This window comes from Megalopta genalis, unplaced genomic scaffold (assembly GCF_051020955.1).
Source record: "Megalopta genalis isolate 19385.01 unplaced genomic scaffold, iyMegGena1_principal scaffold0023, whole genome shotgun sequence".
NCBI lineage: Eukaryota > Metazoa > Arthropoda > Insecta > Hymenoptera > Halictidae > Megalopta > Megalopta genalis.
The window spans coordinates 1,137,187-1,154,981 of record NW_027476093.1 but is presented as its reverse complement, the minus strand read 5'-3'; the positions used below and the strand labels follow the sequence as shown (position 1 = coordinate 1,154,981).

Sequence of the window (17,795 nt, the reverse complement as noted above, 5' to 3'; positions counted from 1 at the left end):
GCTAGGTGGCTCGCGCGGCGACTCGTCGAGCTACAAAAAAAAAGAACAAAAAGAGAGAATATCGGACTCTCGCGTATTTCAAGCAACCCTTGCGCGAACGTTGCACAATGGGGCAGAGTAGCTCTCCCTGCAGCCAAGGGGTGCCGTTCCGATAATGTGGTCGACATATAAAAGGCCCGTCGTGAAAGCAGAATAGGAAGAGCGCGGGGAGGAGGGGGGACTAGGTGTCGTCCGGGAGTCGAGATTCTCCCGCCATTTTCTCGCTGCTCTGATTCCTTCGAATTTTCCAACTCGCCGATAAATGTGCTCGTCTTAACCCTTTGTACTAGAATAGCGACTCCGAGGCGACGTTAAGAACTGTTCTGTCGCGTTTTTAAAATAATTTTATTAAGCAAATTTTTGTTTGTATTCGAGGAATCGTTGAAAGCGCGACTGTTGCATGAATCGCAATATTTAATTTCGTGTGTACAAAATGCACTAATTTTTATAAAATAGGATTAATTTAAGGGCTAATCCTCTGTAACCTTGTGGACCAGGATCCTCGTTTTAAATCGAGAATATTCGTTTAACCCTTTGCACTAGAACAGCGACTCCGAGGCGCCATTAAAATTGTTACATCACGTTCTAAGATAATATTTACATCGACAAAGTTTAGATTTAAAAAGAATTGTTAAAAATGTAACCGTTGCGTAAGTCGCAAGACACAATTTCGCGTGCATAAAATGCACTTTGTCGTATAAAATGAAAATACTATAAATCAAAAAAATTAGACATTTTAAATTTACAGTTAAAATAGCTTCGAGTGCGAAGGGTTAAATTCTGGCGCTCGCGTCGAAGTCTAAATGAGATCCGATGATCCAGTGAGGGAAAGGTAAAGTAATGTCTCCCTAATTGACGATCAGATTGTCCACAAAGATGGACAATTTGAGAAGAGGAGATACGATTATTCGATCCTTGCGGTTTGATTTTATAATTGTAACGAATTAATAACGAATTCTAACGACAATAATTGTAACGATCATTAATAACGAATTGTCAACAATTATAAAATATTGTATATGCACAATATAAGAATCAGTTAGGGAAACATTGCTGTACAATAAATTCCCCCTCATAGACGCTTAGATTGTGCACAAAAATGGACAGTTTGGAAAGAGGAGACGCGATTATTCCGGCTTTGCACCTTGTTTTTATAATCGTCGACGATCGGTAATTGTAAAAACGAGCCGAATAATCGCATCTCCTCTTCCCAAATTGTCCATTTTCGTGTACAAGCTGAGCATCGATTAGGAAGATTTTGCCCCCCGTAACTACTAGTATTATAATACAGTAAATTCTCCCTAATCGACGCTCGGCTCGTACGTATAAATGGACAATTTTGGAAGAGGAGATACGATTGTTCGAGCCTCACGGCTCGTTTTTATTGTCGACAACTTTAAAAATGAGTCGCGAAACCGGAATAATCGTAACCTCCTCCTCTCGAATTGTTCATTTTTGTTTCCAAGATGAGCGTCGATTAGAGAGAACTTACTGTATTTACGGTAACACTTTGCTGGGGGAAATTTTCTTTACCGTTGCAACGACTAGATTCCATTGTAATCGTTTCTTCGAAGAAAAAGAAAATTTGTATTTATTCTCTGCACGGACGCTTGTGTATTAATAACGGGAGAACGGAATTTTATTCCGACACTTGAAAAAGAAAGAAACGACGTTTATACTTAACGGACTAACGAATAACTTGAAATGTCTGCGACGGATCCGACTCGAATAAGATGCCGAACGGTGAGATTAACGTTAAACTTTGGTACATGATTTTAAAGAAACATCGATCGGAGCCTAGTATTGGGAATTAAAAAAGAAGTAGCTTAACGTTGGACAGCGTCGAAATAATTTGCAACGATCGTAAATACATCGATTGGAACGTTTAAAAATAGCCGAAGCCTTTTGAATCCATTTCGAGTACAGTAATGTCTCCCTAACCGACGCTCAGATTCTGCAGAAAAATGGACAATTTGAGGAGAGGAGATACGATTATTAGAGCCTCCTTGTGGCTCGTTTTTATAGTCGCTGACAATTCGTAACTGTAACAAACGAACCGCGAGCCTCGAATAATCCCATCTCCTCTTCCAAAATTGTCCATTTTTGTGGACGATATTAGAGTCAATTAAAGAGACATTACTATATCCTCTCCGAGAGCTGCGATTTCGTCCCGACGACGAGGTCATCGCGAAACAAAGGTTCATCGATGCTCAGCGCGGCAATATTCGAGTTTAATTTTCCCAGTAATCTCTGCGGCAATGCAATATTGCAATATATCAGTGTTGCAATATATCAATACTACAATATGTCAATATTGCAATATATCAGTGTTGCAATATATCAATATTACAATATGTCAATATTGCAATATATCAGTATTGCAATATATCAGTGTTGCAATATATCAATATTACAATATGTCGATATTGCAATATATCAGTGTTGAATATATCAATACTGCACTATGTCAATAGTGCAACATATATATATTGCAATATATCAGTGTTGCCATGTATCAATATTGCAATATATGAATATTGCAATATACCGCGAGGCTCGAATAATCGTATTTCCTCTTCCCAAATTGTCTATTTTTCTGCACAATTTGGGCGACAATTAGGGAGACATTACTGTAGCCCCCCGTTAAGGGGTTGGAGCAGCGCAACGCTTGTAAAAAATAGTTCGCAGTCTATTTAATAATTCGTTGTCTATTTCTCCGTCTCCATCTCTCCGGTTCCGGCGTTACGGTAATTCAATTCGTGCCGGCGAGGCGTGAAAGTAAGTAAGAAGAGAGAGAGAGAGAGAGAGAGAGAGAGAGAGAAAAGAAATTGGAAAACAAGTCTGGCGAAAATGTCTCCCCGCAACGCGATCCCCGGCGCCCCTTACGAATCGGAAAGGGAAATCGTATTTATAATACTTACGCGTTTCAAGCCTGACGTCCCGTGAAATCGCGTTACCGGGATTCGGAATATTAAATTCATCTCTGTCTTCCCAGGCTATCGCCTCGCGTTATCGTCACCACAATCGAACCCTATAAAACACGTTCTAAACCGGCGCCCGAGGAATGAATAACAACCGTACGAAACGGCGATCTTCCTAGGCCGTTTCGGTCGGCGAAATCGAATTTCGTATCGGTCGAAATTTGCGAAAGTTGCGTTTCGAAAGCAACCGAAAATTATATTGAAAATTTCTTTTTCGAAAGCGGCGGAAAAATGGCCGGAGTTTGTAAATAGCGAATCGTGTGTCAGCCGCGGAAGGCTGCGGTTGACGCCGCCAATTCCGAAATACGTACATACAACGAAGATGAGGCAAAAATTAATCAACCGAAAACCATAAATAACGATTCGCGGCGGTCCCGGGCCGCGCACGGTCAGACAATGGATGACAAATTGCGCGAAAGCAAAACAAACTGAGGACTAGATTGAGCCCGGCCGGTCGATTCGGTTGGCTTTGCCATTGTCATCAATATAAACGGCGACATAATCTCTCCTCTCTATCTCTCTCACTCTCTCTCTCTCTCTCTCTCTCTCTCTCTGCGAGCGCGCGCGCGCTTCGACCAAGAAAAATGGACCCCTTCGTCGCAGTCCGAAATTCCTTCGAGCGAAATTCGTTTCATCCTTGCGAGGGTGCCGCAAGAAAAGGCGGTTATTGTTTTTAAAAAACAATGACTATGGTCGAAAGTACGAACCTTAGAAAGCTTAAGTTTCAAGTTTGAAGATGCTAGATTGTTTAGCATTTGTTTGACAGCTGTTAACCCTTTGACATACGATTTTCTTCTTAGTTACTACGATTACAAATTGTTCGATTGCAATCATTTCTTAGAAGGGGAAGGAAATTGATGTTTATCGCGTGCCTAAATTTACTCGATCGCTTAAATATTTACGACAAGAGATTAGAATTTTATTCCAATTTTAAAGGACAGAATAACGACTATACTCGAGAGGTTATTACTAGACATTTTCATGACGAGCCGGGCTCGTCGAAATATTGCAAGGGGTTAACAGCGAACCCGGCCTATAGATGGCGGTTATTGCTTAAAAACAATGACTATGGTCGAAAGTACGAAGCTTAGAAACCTTAAGTTTCAAATTTGAAGACGTTACACTGTTTAGGATCTACATCGATTGCAACAAACGGGACTCCGATAGAAACTTCTTTCGTTAAGAATTTCAATGAATCGAAAGCGATACGGTAATGTCTCCCTAACTGGCGCTCAGATGGTGCACGAAAATGGACAATTTGGGAAGAGGAGAACACGATCATTGGAGCCTCGCGGCTCGTTTTTGTAATTGTTGACAATTCTTAACTATAAAAATGAACCGCACGGATCGAATAATCGTATCTCCTCTTCTCAAATTGTCCATTTTTCTGCACAATCTGAGCGTCGGTTAGGGAGTATTAACTCTTTTCACTCGAGTGGTGTCTCTGAGGCACCATTAAAATTGTTACATCACGCTCCAAGATAATTTTTATATTATAAAAGTCTAGACGTAAAAAAATTGTTAAAAGTCTAACTGTTGTACGAGTCGCAAGACTATAAATTTCATATGCGTAAAATGCACTTTGTTATATAAAATGGAAATACCATAAGTCGGAAAAATTAATTTAGATTTACAGTTAAAATGGCTTCGAGTGCAAAGGGTTAAGTTAGTTAGGATTACTGTAGTATGCAACATATACGAGGGTGGTCCCAAAAAGTACCCGGCCCGAGGTATAGACGGCTTATTAAGCTTAAATTTCAAGTTTGAAGACGCTACATCGTTTAGTATTTGTTTGTCAGCCGTTAATAGCGAACGCTCTCGGTGAATTTGCGAACATGGACAGAATTGGCCATCGTTACGCGATGCAATACTTTCATTCGAAAGGTCTCGGTCCAACCGATGTCAAAATTGAGCTAGATTCTACTCTAGGGGAGTCTGCTGCTTCGTTTGCAACGATAAAATATCGGGTGGCAGAATTGAAACGAGGCCGTACGAGTTGTCAAGACGAGCATCGCGGTGGTCGACCGAACGAAGCGACCGCGCTGGAAATGCCGAAAAAAATCCACAGAACGATATCGGACGATCGTCGACCAAAAGTGCGCGAGCTCGCAGACACGGTAGGCGTTTCAAAAAGCGCCGTACATCGCGTATCGACTGAAAATTTGGACGCGAGAAAGCTGTATGCGAGATGGGTGCCGCGCTTGCTCGCAACGGAACGAAAACAGCGTCGCGAGGATGTTTCGATTGAGCGTTCGGCGACGTTTCGCAGGAACAAAGCCGAGTTTTCGCGTCGATTCGTAACCGTGGATGAAACCTGGGTTCGTCGTTTCGCACCCGAGTCGAAGGAACGGTCGAAACGATGGACCGTAAGGGAAGGACCGGCTCCGAAGAAGGCGAAGACGGTTCCATCGCTGGCAATGTCGCGGCGCCGGTTTTTTGGGTCGCGCGTGGAATAATTTTCATCGATTATCTTGGAAAAGGAAAAACAACGAACGGCGAGTATCGTGCGAATTTACCGCAGCGTTTGAGCGACAAAATCGAGGAAAAACGGCCGCGTTCGGCGAAAAAGAAAGCGTTGTTTCGCCGAGACGATGCACCGGTTCGCGCATCCATTATCGCGACGGCCGAAATCCAGGAGTTCGAGTTCGAATTGCACCCTCGTGCATCCTGTTCGCCGGATTTAGCCCCGTCGGATTATTTTCTCTTTCTAAACTCGAAAAAATAGCTCGGTGGTAAAAGATTGTCCAACAACGAAGAGCCGGAGTCCGCGGTTAATGGCTATTTCGTGGAGCTCGATAGTTCTCGCTGTAAACATTGTATCGAAGCTATCGAACACCGCCGGGAAAATTGTCCCCGGCTAAAAGGAGATTACATCGAAAACTAAAGAAGAATTTCTTCCCAAATTTCTCGCGTTTTCTTCGTCAGCTCGCCTACTTCTCGAACGTCCGTTGTCCAACGAGAAGCTCGCAGAGGGTGTCCTCTGCCCCGTCGTCGTTCGCCAAGCACCACCTTTCTCGAAGGAGGCTCGCTGTCGCGAACGAGAACTTGATCTTTGCGCGAAGTTATCAGAAGAAGCTACGTAAACATAAACAAGAGGTGGCGCGTAGGGTGAGCGCGGGGGTGGCGGCGGCCGTGGCGTGGATGTTCCGAGGGGAGAGTCGCGCGCTTTGTGTAGAAGGGAAGATCGGATCGGGGCCGCGTTAAAAAAGAAAGAAAGAAAGAAAGAATAGTCTTAAGGAAGAGAGGACGGCACGGCAATCGTAAATGTTTAATATCGTGATTAAAGGCGCTGGCGCCTCTCATTATTATTTCAGTCTGGAGGACATTTCACCCGGTCTTCTGCTCCCTCCACCGCGTCGCCTGCGTTCCTTTTCAATTCTCACTTTCCTTCGTCGGCTTAAAAATCCTCCGCGAAAATTAGCCGCCTAAATATTTAAAGCTCCCCTTCCGTCTCCGCCTGCTCGTCGACGCCGCCTGCTCCCCCTCCCCCCGCCCTTTCCTCTTCTTCCCGATCCTTATTCGACAACGGTGCCCGTGGAATCGAGGAAACAGGGAAGAAGGCCCGAGAGAAAGAAAGAGAAAGAGAGATAAATAGAGAGAGAGATAAATAGAGAGAGAGATAAATAGAGAGATAAATAGAGAGAGAGAGAGAGAGAGAGAGAAGGGAAATCTAGGAAGCAAGAAGAAAACAGAGAAAAACAAGAAGAAAAAAAGAAAGAGTGGCACGGGCACAAAAACCGTCTGCGGGCCGCGTTATTGTCCCGGGCATGGAGACAGGCGTGATCTCTTCCATCTGATGGATTTCTGGTGCAGTCACCTCTAACCAGCCCGCTCGTCACTTCCCGTTGCGCGCCGCGCCATTGGACAGCCGACTGACTTTTTGTTTTAAAATCCTTTTCCTCTCCCGCGGCCCGGCCATTCAGCTCGTTCCCGGTTGTTCGCGCGCGCGGCTGTTCTCCCTCGCGCCGGGAGGCGCGAACACTGCACCCGGGACGGGCGCGAGCATCGAATTAACGGGTTATTTTCTTCGGGAAGACTTATCACGCGGAGTGAAGCTCTCGACGTGACGGGAATTCCTCCGCGCCGAGCCGAGCCGGGAGAAACGAATTTATGGAACGACGATGAGGCGTTTCTCTATTGTCTACGCCACCCTCGCTGGCAGACACCTCTCCGCACCCATCGAGTAGCTTGCTCAAGGGAGGGTGGAGGGAGAGGACGGACCGGGTTCAATTGGACATTTAAATTCAGCCGGAAGTGTCGATGTTCCGGCGCGAAAAGAAACCCAGCCGCGGCGATGCGGCGCGCGGCGTCGTCGTTTGTTGTTGCCGTCGTCGACGAAGCCTCGTCGACGAAGCTTTTATTCTGGAATCGCAGCGGACACTGCCGCGCGTCCGCCGAAGGATATTCGTAAATAAAATTTGCCCGAGGGTGAGAAAATGGTCACACGCTCCACTGCTGACCCCCTGTTCGGGTCAGAATTTGATATCTATGCGACGACGAGATTCTTCTCCTTCTTCTTCTTTTTCTTGCTTGCTTGCTTTCTTTCTTTCTTTTTATGTTGTTTTCACGTAGTTACGCTGCTCGCGACGACAGAATAAAATAGATACGGGGATCGCCGGACAGAATATTATAACGGTTCAGTGACAGGGGATCCGAGATGTCCGCGGTGTTTTCTTTTTCTTTCTTTTCTTTTCTTTAGGGGTGAGATTAACCCGGCGCGCGGCCGGCTCTATATTAGATTTCAAAGCGTATCCTCGAATTCGCGAACCGAGGAACTGCGTCCGTCCGTCCGTTCTTAGGCTGAAGCGTCTCGTTGCTGGGAGGTTTTGTTGAAGGTGGAATTTTATTGGATATGTTTTAGCGAATAAGAAGCGAATTTTTTAGAGTGCGTGTTTTTCGTTCCGCGATTTTCGAGCACCGGGAGACGCAATGTTTTGATAATTGGCTGTGGACAGCTGCGATGCATACGATTCTATTATAGTATACATATATATTATTGTATATTATATTCTTTATTATACTTTCTTTCTTTATTATACTATTATTATACTATATATACTATAGTTATAGTATATATTATTATACTATACACTATAGTTATACTATATATTATATTATACTATTATTATACTATATACTATAGTTATACTTATATATTATTATACTATTATTATACTATATTATTCGAGTTATTATAGTATTGTTGACAGTTCGTAACTATAAAAACGAATCGCAAGGCTCGAACAATCGTATCACACTGCAAAACTCTTCTTCTGCACACTCTTGCAAAATTGTCCATTTTTTTGCACAATCTGAGCGTCAATTAGAGAGACATTATTGTATTTGCTCCGCTATATTTCCCTATATTGTGTCAGAGACGATTGAGAATGGTCCCAAGTGGAATTGTTTTGTCGAAGTTCTTGTGATCTAACAATGGTACAAACGAAATATGTACTTGCCAGCGTATCAACGAAGCACGCTGAAACGTAACAAACAGGTAAAAGATGAACGAATTACTGCCATCTTTCCAATCTGTTTTAAATTTTCGGATAAATCGAAAGTATTTTCACGTTGAGAGCGATAGAGGCGATCGAAGATTTAGGAATTAATTGAGCTGTTTATTTTGAAAGAGTGGCCTAAGTCCATTTGTGTCAATTATTTCCGGTTGCCCGTGGTTTCATGTACAACTTAAAGTTATCTATCGATAAACCATTCGAGGTTACTTATATTCCGAGTAAATACAATAATATTGGACGCATTAGTTTTCAGAGTCTGTTTAAACATGGATCGGGATATTTATTATCGATAATGTCCAAAGGCAGCGAAGGAAGGTAATTACCAGGAAGGTAATTCTAATTAATTAGTATTTAACAAGTTAACCTTAGTTTTTGGACAATTGCTTTAGTCGAATAATCGGTACGTTTAATTGATACGGTTAAAACAAATTTACGCGATATACGTACTTACAATTAAATGTAAAACTTAAAATTTAATATTAAATTTTAGAAATTATTTCACCCACGGGGAAGAACGAAACAACGAGACCTTTTAGTTCGGACAGCGAAGAAGAATTAGTAACTAACGATTTCAAGGAAAATCGAAAAAGAAAGAGAATCATAGAACGATATTTGTCGTCGGGGGATGAAGATACAGATAACAATGTCGAAAAGATCGATGAAACGTACATCGAAAAAGTGCGAAAGATTAAACGGAATTCAGGAAAAAGATATCGCACTCGAACCGGAAATATCGTACCTTTGAAAGTTTTCCAAAACAAAATGTAGCCAAGCAGTAAATTGTTTCGTAATTTATGTAGTTAAAAGATGTTTCGAATCGCATAAATTATGTTTTCGAAGCGTCGTAAAGATATATAAAATAAATCGAGTATTGTTTCTTTTCAATTCGCGAAGCATCTTAAATTATGTCGAACGGACTCGGACTCCTTCAAATTTGACAACGAATCTGGTTGTTAATTTTGAAAGTGGCCTAACTCCATTCTCGGTAAGAAAACGCGTATTATTCGCTCAATAATTGCCATTATTTTAACAGGAACTATAAATTCAACTCCCTTAGATACACTCAAGCAGTACGACTCATTAGTATCTCGTGCATTTATTTTGAATCGCATCGAAACGCAAACCCTTAAAATTTGAGGGTTATGTCAATTATTATGTCGATTTAAGTACAGATAGACTCAGGCAATTTAAGTATAAATAGAATTAGTCTTTAGGTCGCTTTCAAAATAAACGGCTCGTATCTCCTCTTCCCAAATTGTCTATTCTTGGAGACAATCCGAGCGTCAATTAGGGAGACATTACTGTAATTCCGTGTGTCGCGGCCGCGAAGAATTTCCAGATAAACGGGCCGCTAGTATCCTGTACGTATATTTCGAATTGCATCGAAACGCGAACCCTTAAATATCTCAATTTAAGTATACAATAATATATAATAATGTATTATTATATTATAATAATAATATAATAATATATTATATAATAATATAAATTTAAGTACATATAAATGGACTCATGCCACTTTAATAATAAACGGCCCAATTATCCGCAAAGATCACCGCGTTTTTCCATTTTCCAAAACCGCATCGCTCGGCGAAATACCGAACAGATTTTACGCAACGCGCGGCTAAACGCGATGCTTGAATTTGCATAGAGGATAACAACAACAACAACGAGTTTCCTTATCGCGCGAACAATGAACAAAAGAAACGCGACGACGGTGTACCGGTATATCGTTTTTCCCGATCGGCCGACTGTCTTTCCCTCGGCGACTGCAAACGTTAAACGGTGCAACGTTTACCTCCGATCAATCAAGGTCTTTTTGTCCGCAACGCGGCGGGTTTCTTGCGAGCTGTACAACTCATCGGTGTTCTATTACGTTAGACCCGAGCTATGCCCCGGCCTACTGCGTCGTTTCCACCGCGCGTCGATGATTAATCCTCTCTCTCTCGCTTACCCCCACTCCCTCTCTCACTCTCGTCGACCGCTACGGTGCGCGTAGCAGCACATGCCCTACGGCGCGGCGAGAGAAAGAACGCGCGCGCCGGGAGTAGGGAAGAGACGAAGAAAGAGAGAAAGAAAGGAAAAAAAGGAGCCTGTCACAGGATATTTCGCGCGATTATTCTCTCCGCGTTTTCGTTTGCGAATAGGGGCCGCGCGGTTGGTTAGGCGCGCGCGTCTTTCTGGCCGCGCGATGAGCACGGCAATTCAAACGATACCATCTTTCTCCCGGGGCCGGCGACGACAACCTCTGGGCCCGCGTTTCGCTCCGATATACGAAACTTTTGCATATGACGAATGGAAGACTATTACCATTCAATCTCTCTGCCCGGCCTTCGTTTGCATCCTATCATTTCTGGCTGTGTGTTTCGTTTTACATATACGGCCACGGCCATCGCTCAACAAACGTTGCGCATCATCGACTTTTATCGTAGTCCTCTCCCTTCTTCTTCTTCTTCTTCTTCGTCTTCTTCTTTCTTTTTTCCGTCGCGCTAATGCGACCGTATCGTGCCTCGACGATCGAATATGTACGCGGTGCTCGAGTAACACCGAGTATGTATGTGTGTATGTGTGTGTGCGTGTGTATCCGACTGAATTGCGTGCACGTACAGTGGCCGACGAAAGTAATCGAACGGTTCGATTGCTCATTTTTAGCGAAGCAGTGAAATGAGCCGTTTATTTTGAAAGTGGCATAAGTCTACTTTACCGTAATGAAAAGTGGTGATTTTGTTAATGTTTATACGAAATTATTTATACTGAGAAAAATATCAGTATCCTGAGATAACAAATACAAGTAAATCTTCTCGGAAGATAGCATACATATTTTTAAACGTGTTAAAACGCAAACCCTTATATATATATCGATTTGAAAACAAAGTGACTTATGCCACTTTCAAAATAAACGGCTCAAATATCAGAATTGTTATTTGTTTATCAGATTAATTGAATTGTTAGTCAGGATTGTTTGAGACTATTTTTGTGTCTGTAGCGAGAAGGGAAGTCTCGAGATTGTTTTTCTTAAAATTAGAAAATGATCTGATCGTGTAATAAATGAGAAATAAGTGAAATCGAATAAATGAGGAAATTAAAATAATCAGATAAAAATAAGAAATTTAACTATTCGAATACTTTCGTTGGACACGCCGTATATCATTTTCTTGGTTTCTGTAAGATAATATTAATATAATATTAATAATAATAATAATAATATAATATTAATATTTATAATAATATAATATTTTCGGTATAAGTTTTCACTTTCTCGGAAACGATAAAGAGAGCGGGTTGCAATTACCGAATTGGAAGATGTTGGTTTGAAAAAAGAATTAAAATTATTATTATTGAATAATAATAATGTTCGATAAGCAAGTTTGCAACAATCGTTAATAATGTATCGAAAATGTATTGAAGCAGAAGGAACAAATTTTGAACGCTTAGCGTAAATCTTATTCTTCAGTTTTGTGATTAATGTGTTGGTTAAACTGGTTAAATATATGCAATAATATATTATAATAGATTATTATAATATAATGAAAATATACAGATATAGAGATAGAATTTTATTATTGGTATTTTTATTATTTATATGGAATTTATATTATTTATTTTTATGTATTTATTACTTATATTATTTATATTTTATATATATATACAAATGTATATAGATATCTAATTTTATAAATATTTGTATTCTTAAATTGGATTTCGTTTTTCGTACATAGAGTAAATTCTCCCCGATTGTCCTTCAGCTTATAAACAAAGATAGACCAATCTGAATAATCGTATCTCCTCTTTCCAAATTGTCCATTATTCTTTACAAGCTGAAGGACAATTGGGGAGACTTTACTGCATTGTGCAATCGAGTCTTCTTTTCTTCTAGTAAATGTGTATAATAAATGTGTTGAAATAACTTTTTATTCGTATCAACCACTCTAGGAAAAGGCAAAACCAATTCTTATATACTTGACAATGCTTCAATACTTCAAATGTTAGAAAACATAATGTACATATTAGTGTATGTAGATTATATTAATATTATATATATATATATATATATATATATATATATATATATATATATATATAACTTCTTTTATATTAATTCGTTTTTCTCCTTGGAAATCATTTCACTCCTTCTTTATCATTTTATTATATTATGCTATTATATATTAATATAATAGTTATTATTATATATTTACTTCTTCTTTATAATTTTATTACATTATTATATAGTATATGCACTATTTACATAGTATAGTATTATGCTATTACATAATAATATAATAGCTATTATTATACATATATTCACTCCTTCATTATAATTTTATTATATTATGCTATTATATATTAATATAATATATTTACTCCTTCTTTATAATTTTATTATATTATTATACAGTATATGTACTACTACATACTATAGTATCATATACTATTATTATTATTATAGTATTATGTTATTATATAGTAATATAACAGCATAATATAATACACAAAATTCATTTTCCAACCAAATTGCTTAAAACATACAAAAGTTCGGGGAACATGATGCGACAGTCAACGCCGTAAAATCATAAAGAAGGAGTAAAATGATCTCCGAGGAGAAAAAAAAAGATTGGAGATGCCGGGGATCGAACCCGGGGCCTTTCACATGCAAAGCGAACGCTCTACCACTGAGCTACATCCCCGTTTTTTGAAGAGTGATTATAAATTGAAGTCTCTCTCATTCCCATGTGTTATTGATTTTTTTTTCTCATCTCCTTAAATATCAATTAAAATGAAAAGCGTCTAATTTTTTTACGTACACGTAATTCAACATAGAAGCAACAATAAATCATACTCAGAACAATGTATTTACGTTTATAAGATTTTTACATCAGAATAGTAAATCTCAATCGAATACATTTATTTTGATTATTTAAATATATACGCATTATCAAGTCTAAATATTTATTTAATCAATATCACAAGGTACTTCACAAATAAACCATAAGCATAGCGACTGTTTATTCTACATTATTTAGCGTGTTTCGTTTGTTTAACCACGACGGCATGCTAATTCGTCTGTTCTCGTTGCTGTATTGTTTATTTACGACAGCACCAGTTCACCATTATTATTACCAAATATCCTTGAAGGTCCTATGGTGTAATGGTTAGCACTCTGGACTCTGAATCCAGCGATCCGAGTTCAAATCTCGGTGGGACCTTTTATTTTTTATAACTTTATTAAGCAACATTTTTAGCCGGATATTCGAGCGCGAACCGCTTAGTTGAAATTTTTTACAAACGCTTCAACGGAAATATGACGCTCAGTAACAAGTACTTTCGCGTGGACAATAATATAACAACAAAATATATAATAAATATTATAATATTCAATGCGATAATACACTGTATTTCAAACGTAAGCGACAATTACGCGTCAATTACGCGTGCAAACATTCCGCTTACACTCCAATCGCATTGCGAGCATTTTGCGCATATTTTTCTCTATCTCCGTCTTATTTTATAAATAACAATTAAACAACATCACCGGACGACTACCTGGTCACATATTTTCAATATATATTTCACGCGAAGATTACGATAAAATGTTTGTTACACCGACAAACAAAAGCGAACAAGAAACCGCCGACCGTGCCAAAAAATCGTTTAATTTACAAATCGTTTGCTAAATCGTTCGCGGCACGTCCTGTCGGGAAGAGCGCGCCAAAAAAAACGAACAAAAATAATTTGACAGCGGTGGGATTCGAACCCACGCCCATACGGACTGGTGCCTAAAACCAGCGCCTTAGACCGCTCGGCCACGCTGCCTTCGGCAATGTGTTTCTCTAACCCGGTACAAAACGGTGCCGCGGCCGCGCGTCGTTATTTCACGCGTCGATCGCTCGTATATTGCGCATCGCGTCGCGCGCGAGACGCGCACGTTTCGTTATTTATCGAAAGAATTTTACGATTACCCCCCCCCCCCCCCCGTCCCGCTGATTTCCCTAATATAACGGAGCGCGTGCTCGAGACGCGGGCTGCGTAACGGCGAACCGCGGGAATCGTTCGTCGCGACGAAAATCCATCGTTAAATCCGCAGAAAATCCGTAAAAACATTTCCCCGATCGATTTCGTTTACGCGTTCCGGCGCGTTTCATAGGAACGTTGCGTGTAAATACCTATTAAAGGGTTTCGATCGTCGAGAGTCGAGTGGAAAGGATCCGACGAAATTACCGTACCACGGTGCACGCGCGACGCGCCGTAACGCGGTGGCGTCCGTCGTTACGGTCTCCCCCCCCCCTCTCTCTCTCTCTCTCACTCCCCACTCCGCTACGCAGCGTCTTCGCTTTCCCCGGCCGGTAGCGACGTGTCGCGCAGATAACATCTCAATATAAAAATTCGTGTTCATAACGCGGCTCTCCTCCTCCGGCGCGCGCTTGTCTTCTTATTTTCATTCCTTTCTTCTTTCCTGTTCCCTTATCACGTCACCCGAGGGACAACCGTGAAGCTGCGACGGGAAGCTGAGGAGGGAAAAAGAGGAAACGGACGGACGGACGGATGGACGTACAGGCCGGCTGCGACCGCGCCGAAATGGCTGCAGACAGATCGATAAATTCGCGTGAATATTCGCGCAGCTGATAAGCCGGCGAGATAAGCCGAAATCGGTTCTTGCGAGCGAGGATCCCCTCGTTACGGGCCGGAGAGATACGTCGACGGTAGAAAATAGAGGATAAATCTGGGCTCTTTCGTATTCCTTGCGCGCCGTGTTTTATGGGCCTCGACGACGCGCTTGCATTCAATATTTCCAGCTCTTTCTCGTCGTTGTCGTCGTTGACGTCGTTGTTTTTTCCTTTTTCTTCTTCGTTTGTCCCGCGATTTTTGTTATCGCGTTCATCGATCGCGCCGATCGCGCCGACGTTGCTTATCGGCGTGGTTCGATCGCCCAGCTGCGCGCGAAAAATTTGCGCGGGAATTTTGTAAATGAAACGTTCGTTAAAATATTTCGCTAAACAATAATAAAGTATTTATAAATAGTAATGAAATATTTCAATACACATGTAACAACACTTTCTTCCTCTTCTCCACGCCCCCCCCCCCCCCCCACCGGTCTCGACAGCGAAGTCACCCCCTTCTGCGAAGTCTCTTGATATAATATATTCTATGATATTCTATTCTATAGTACAATTTTATAGTTCTGTAGTTCTATTCTATAGTCCAATTTTATAGTTCTGTAGTTCTATTCTATAGTACAATTTTATAGTTCTATAGTTTTATAGTTCTATTCTATAATACAATTCTATGGTTATATAGTTCTATTTTATAGTACAATTCTATAGTTCTATAGTTCTATAATTCTATAGTTCTATACTTCTATAGTTATAGTTATCTATAGTTATAGTATATCTATAGTTATAGTTATATACTTCTATGGTTCTATTCTATAGTTCTATATTTCTATTCTATAGTACAATTCTATAGAGAGAGAGTTCTATATAGTACAATTCTATAGTTCTCTAGTAGAATTCTATAGTTCTATAGTTCTATTCTATAGTTCTCCAGTAGAATTCTATAGTTCTATAGTTCTATTCTATTTTATAGTACAATTCTATAGTTCTATAGTTCTATTCTATTTTACAGTACAATTCTATAGTTCTATAGTTCTATAGTTCTATTCTATTCTATACTACAGTTCTAGAGTTCTATAGTTCTATAGTTCTATTCTATTCTATAGTACAATTCTATAGTTCTATCTTATTCTATAATACAATTCTATAGTTCTATTCTACTCTATAGTACAATTCTATAGTTCTATTCTATTCTATAATACAATTCTATAGTTCTATAGTCCTATTCTATAGTACAATTCTATAGTTCTATAATCCTACTCTATACTTCTATCCTATTCTATACAACAATTCAATACAATTCCACAGTGAAACAAATTCTTCCGATGTCCTGTGCCTCTCGAAGACAGTCTCAGTGGCAGTTAGCTCGTTAATTAACCCTTTGTGGGCGTAACCTAGGTGGGTAACCTAGGTGGCGACTCTGAGGCACCTCTAAAATTTGTTATATCCCGTTCCAAGTTAATTTTTATATCGACAAAACTTAGGTTCAAAAAATTCTTGAAAGCGCAACCGTCGTGCAAGTCGCAAAGCTCAACTCGCTATACATAAAATACATTCTACCATATAAAATGAAAATGCTGTTCGTCCAAAAAGATAATTTTACATTTACAGTTAAAACATTGCTTCGAGTGCAAGGGGTTAACTTCAACAACAACAAAAACTAAGGAAGCTTTCTAATTCCAACGAATCGCCTCGAACCTGACTCGCTAGCTTCCGCGAATCTGTTTCCGATCAGTTCCAAAGTTACAACGGTTACAGCAGAGTTACAACAGAAATGTTTGACAGGCCAGACGTGAACGTTTCGATTTTTTTCTGCTCTTCTGGAAAGCCATTATCCATGCCGATTGGTCCGGGGGGTCGTAATCGATCGGTCGTTCAGCAATCTCTAAACGCGAGGCAATCGCGTCATCCGGTTAATTGCATGCTCGTGATGACTCCGCGTGGTCCGGGGCCCACGAAACGAGCACCCAAGTCACGGAACAAGCACCTGACTGCAAGCCGGCCGAGCGGTGCTCGCGTTAGAGGCGCATCATCGTCCCGGTGCTTCCCTCCGCCGGCGGCCGAATGATTCGCTGAAAATAATAGATTTATCATCCTCAATTGGCTTCCAGCAGTTTATTTCACGGGAATCCATAGGCGCGCGCCTCCCTCCGTGCGCGCGCGCGCGCCCGCGAGGATTTTGCTCGGCGATGGGCGACATGCGGCACGTAATTCAGTCGATGCAAGTCATCGGGATCATCTGTACGAGGAGCCCACGGTCGCCGCCGCCGTCTAACAATCCATCATTTACGGCCGACAGCCACGAGTATTAGGCTAAAGTGGCGGCGTGATTCTGCTAAACGCGATGCTAAACAGGTACCTCGCACTCGAGAGAGTCGGGGAGAAACGACGACGTCGTACGTCGGGGGACGTCGCGACGACGCGATGCCTTTTTGTATTTTATTAAACATTGGATTTTTCATATATACGTGTATATGTATTATATTATAGAATACAATGATCTTATGACGAGAAATATTGCTTCCTAATGTAAAAAAGAAAACGAAGCAAAGAAAAAAATTAATTAGGTTCGTCAGGACATCGCGGGGAAAGAAGCATATTTTTTTTAGGCGTCGAATGTAATGTCCGAAATGTTCAAGGTTATATTGGGG

The 17,795-nt window shown here is 40.7% G+C and overlaps 3 non-coding genes across 3 annotated transcripts; 1 reads left to right on the top strand and 2 right to left on the bottom strand.

The window, feature by feature from the left end:
- Nucleotides 1-13,149: 13,149 nt before the first annotated feature.
- TRNAA-UGC (transfer RNA alanine (anticodon UGC)) lies at nucleotides 13,150-13,221 on the bottom strand. The gene has a single exon. It is a non-coding gene; the product is annotated as a tRNA-Ala (tRNA).
- A 447-nt stretch (nucleotides 13,222-13,668) lies between these two features.
- On the top strand, nucleotides 13,669-13,740 carry TRNAQ-CUG (transfer RNA glutamine (anticodon CUG)). The gene has a single exon. It is a non-coding gene; the product is annotated as a tRNA-Gln (tRNA).
- Nucleotides 13,741-14,267: 527 nt separating this feature from the next.
- TRNAL-UAG (transfer RNA leucine (anticodon UAG)) lies at nucleotides 14,268-14,347 on the bottom strand. The gene has a single exon. It is a non-coding gene; the product is annotated as a tRNA-Leu (tRNA).
- Between the last annotated feature and the right edge of the window lie 3,448 nt (nucleotides 14,348-17,795).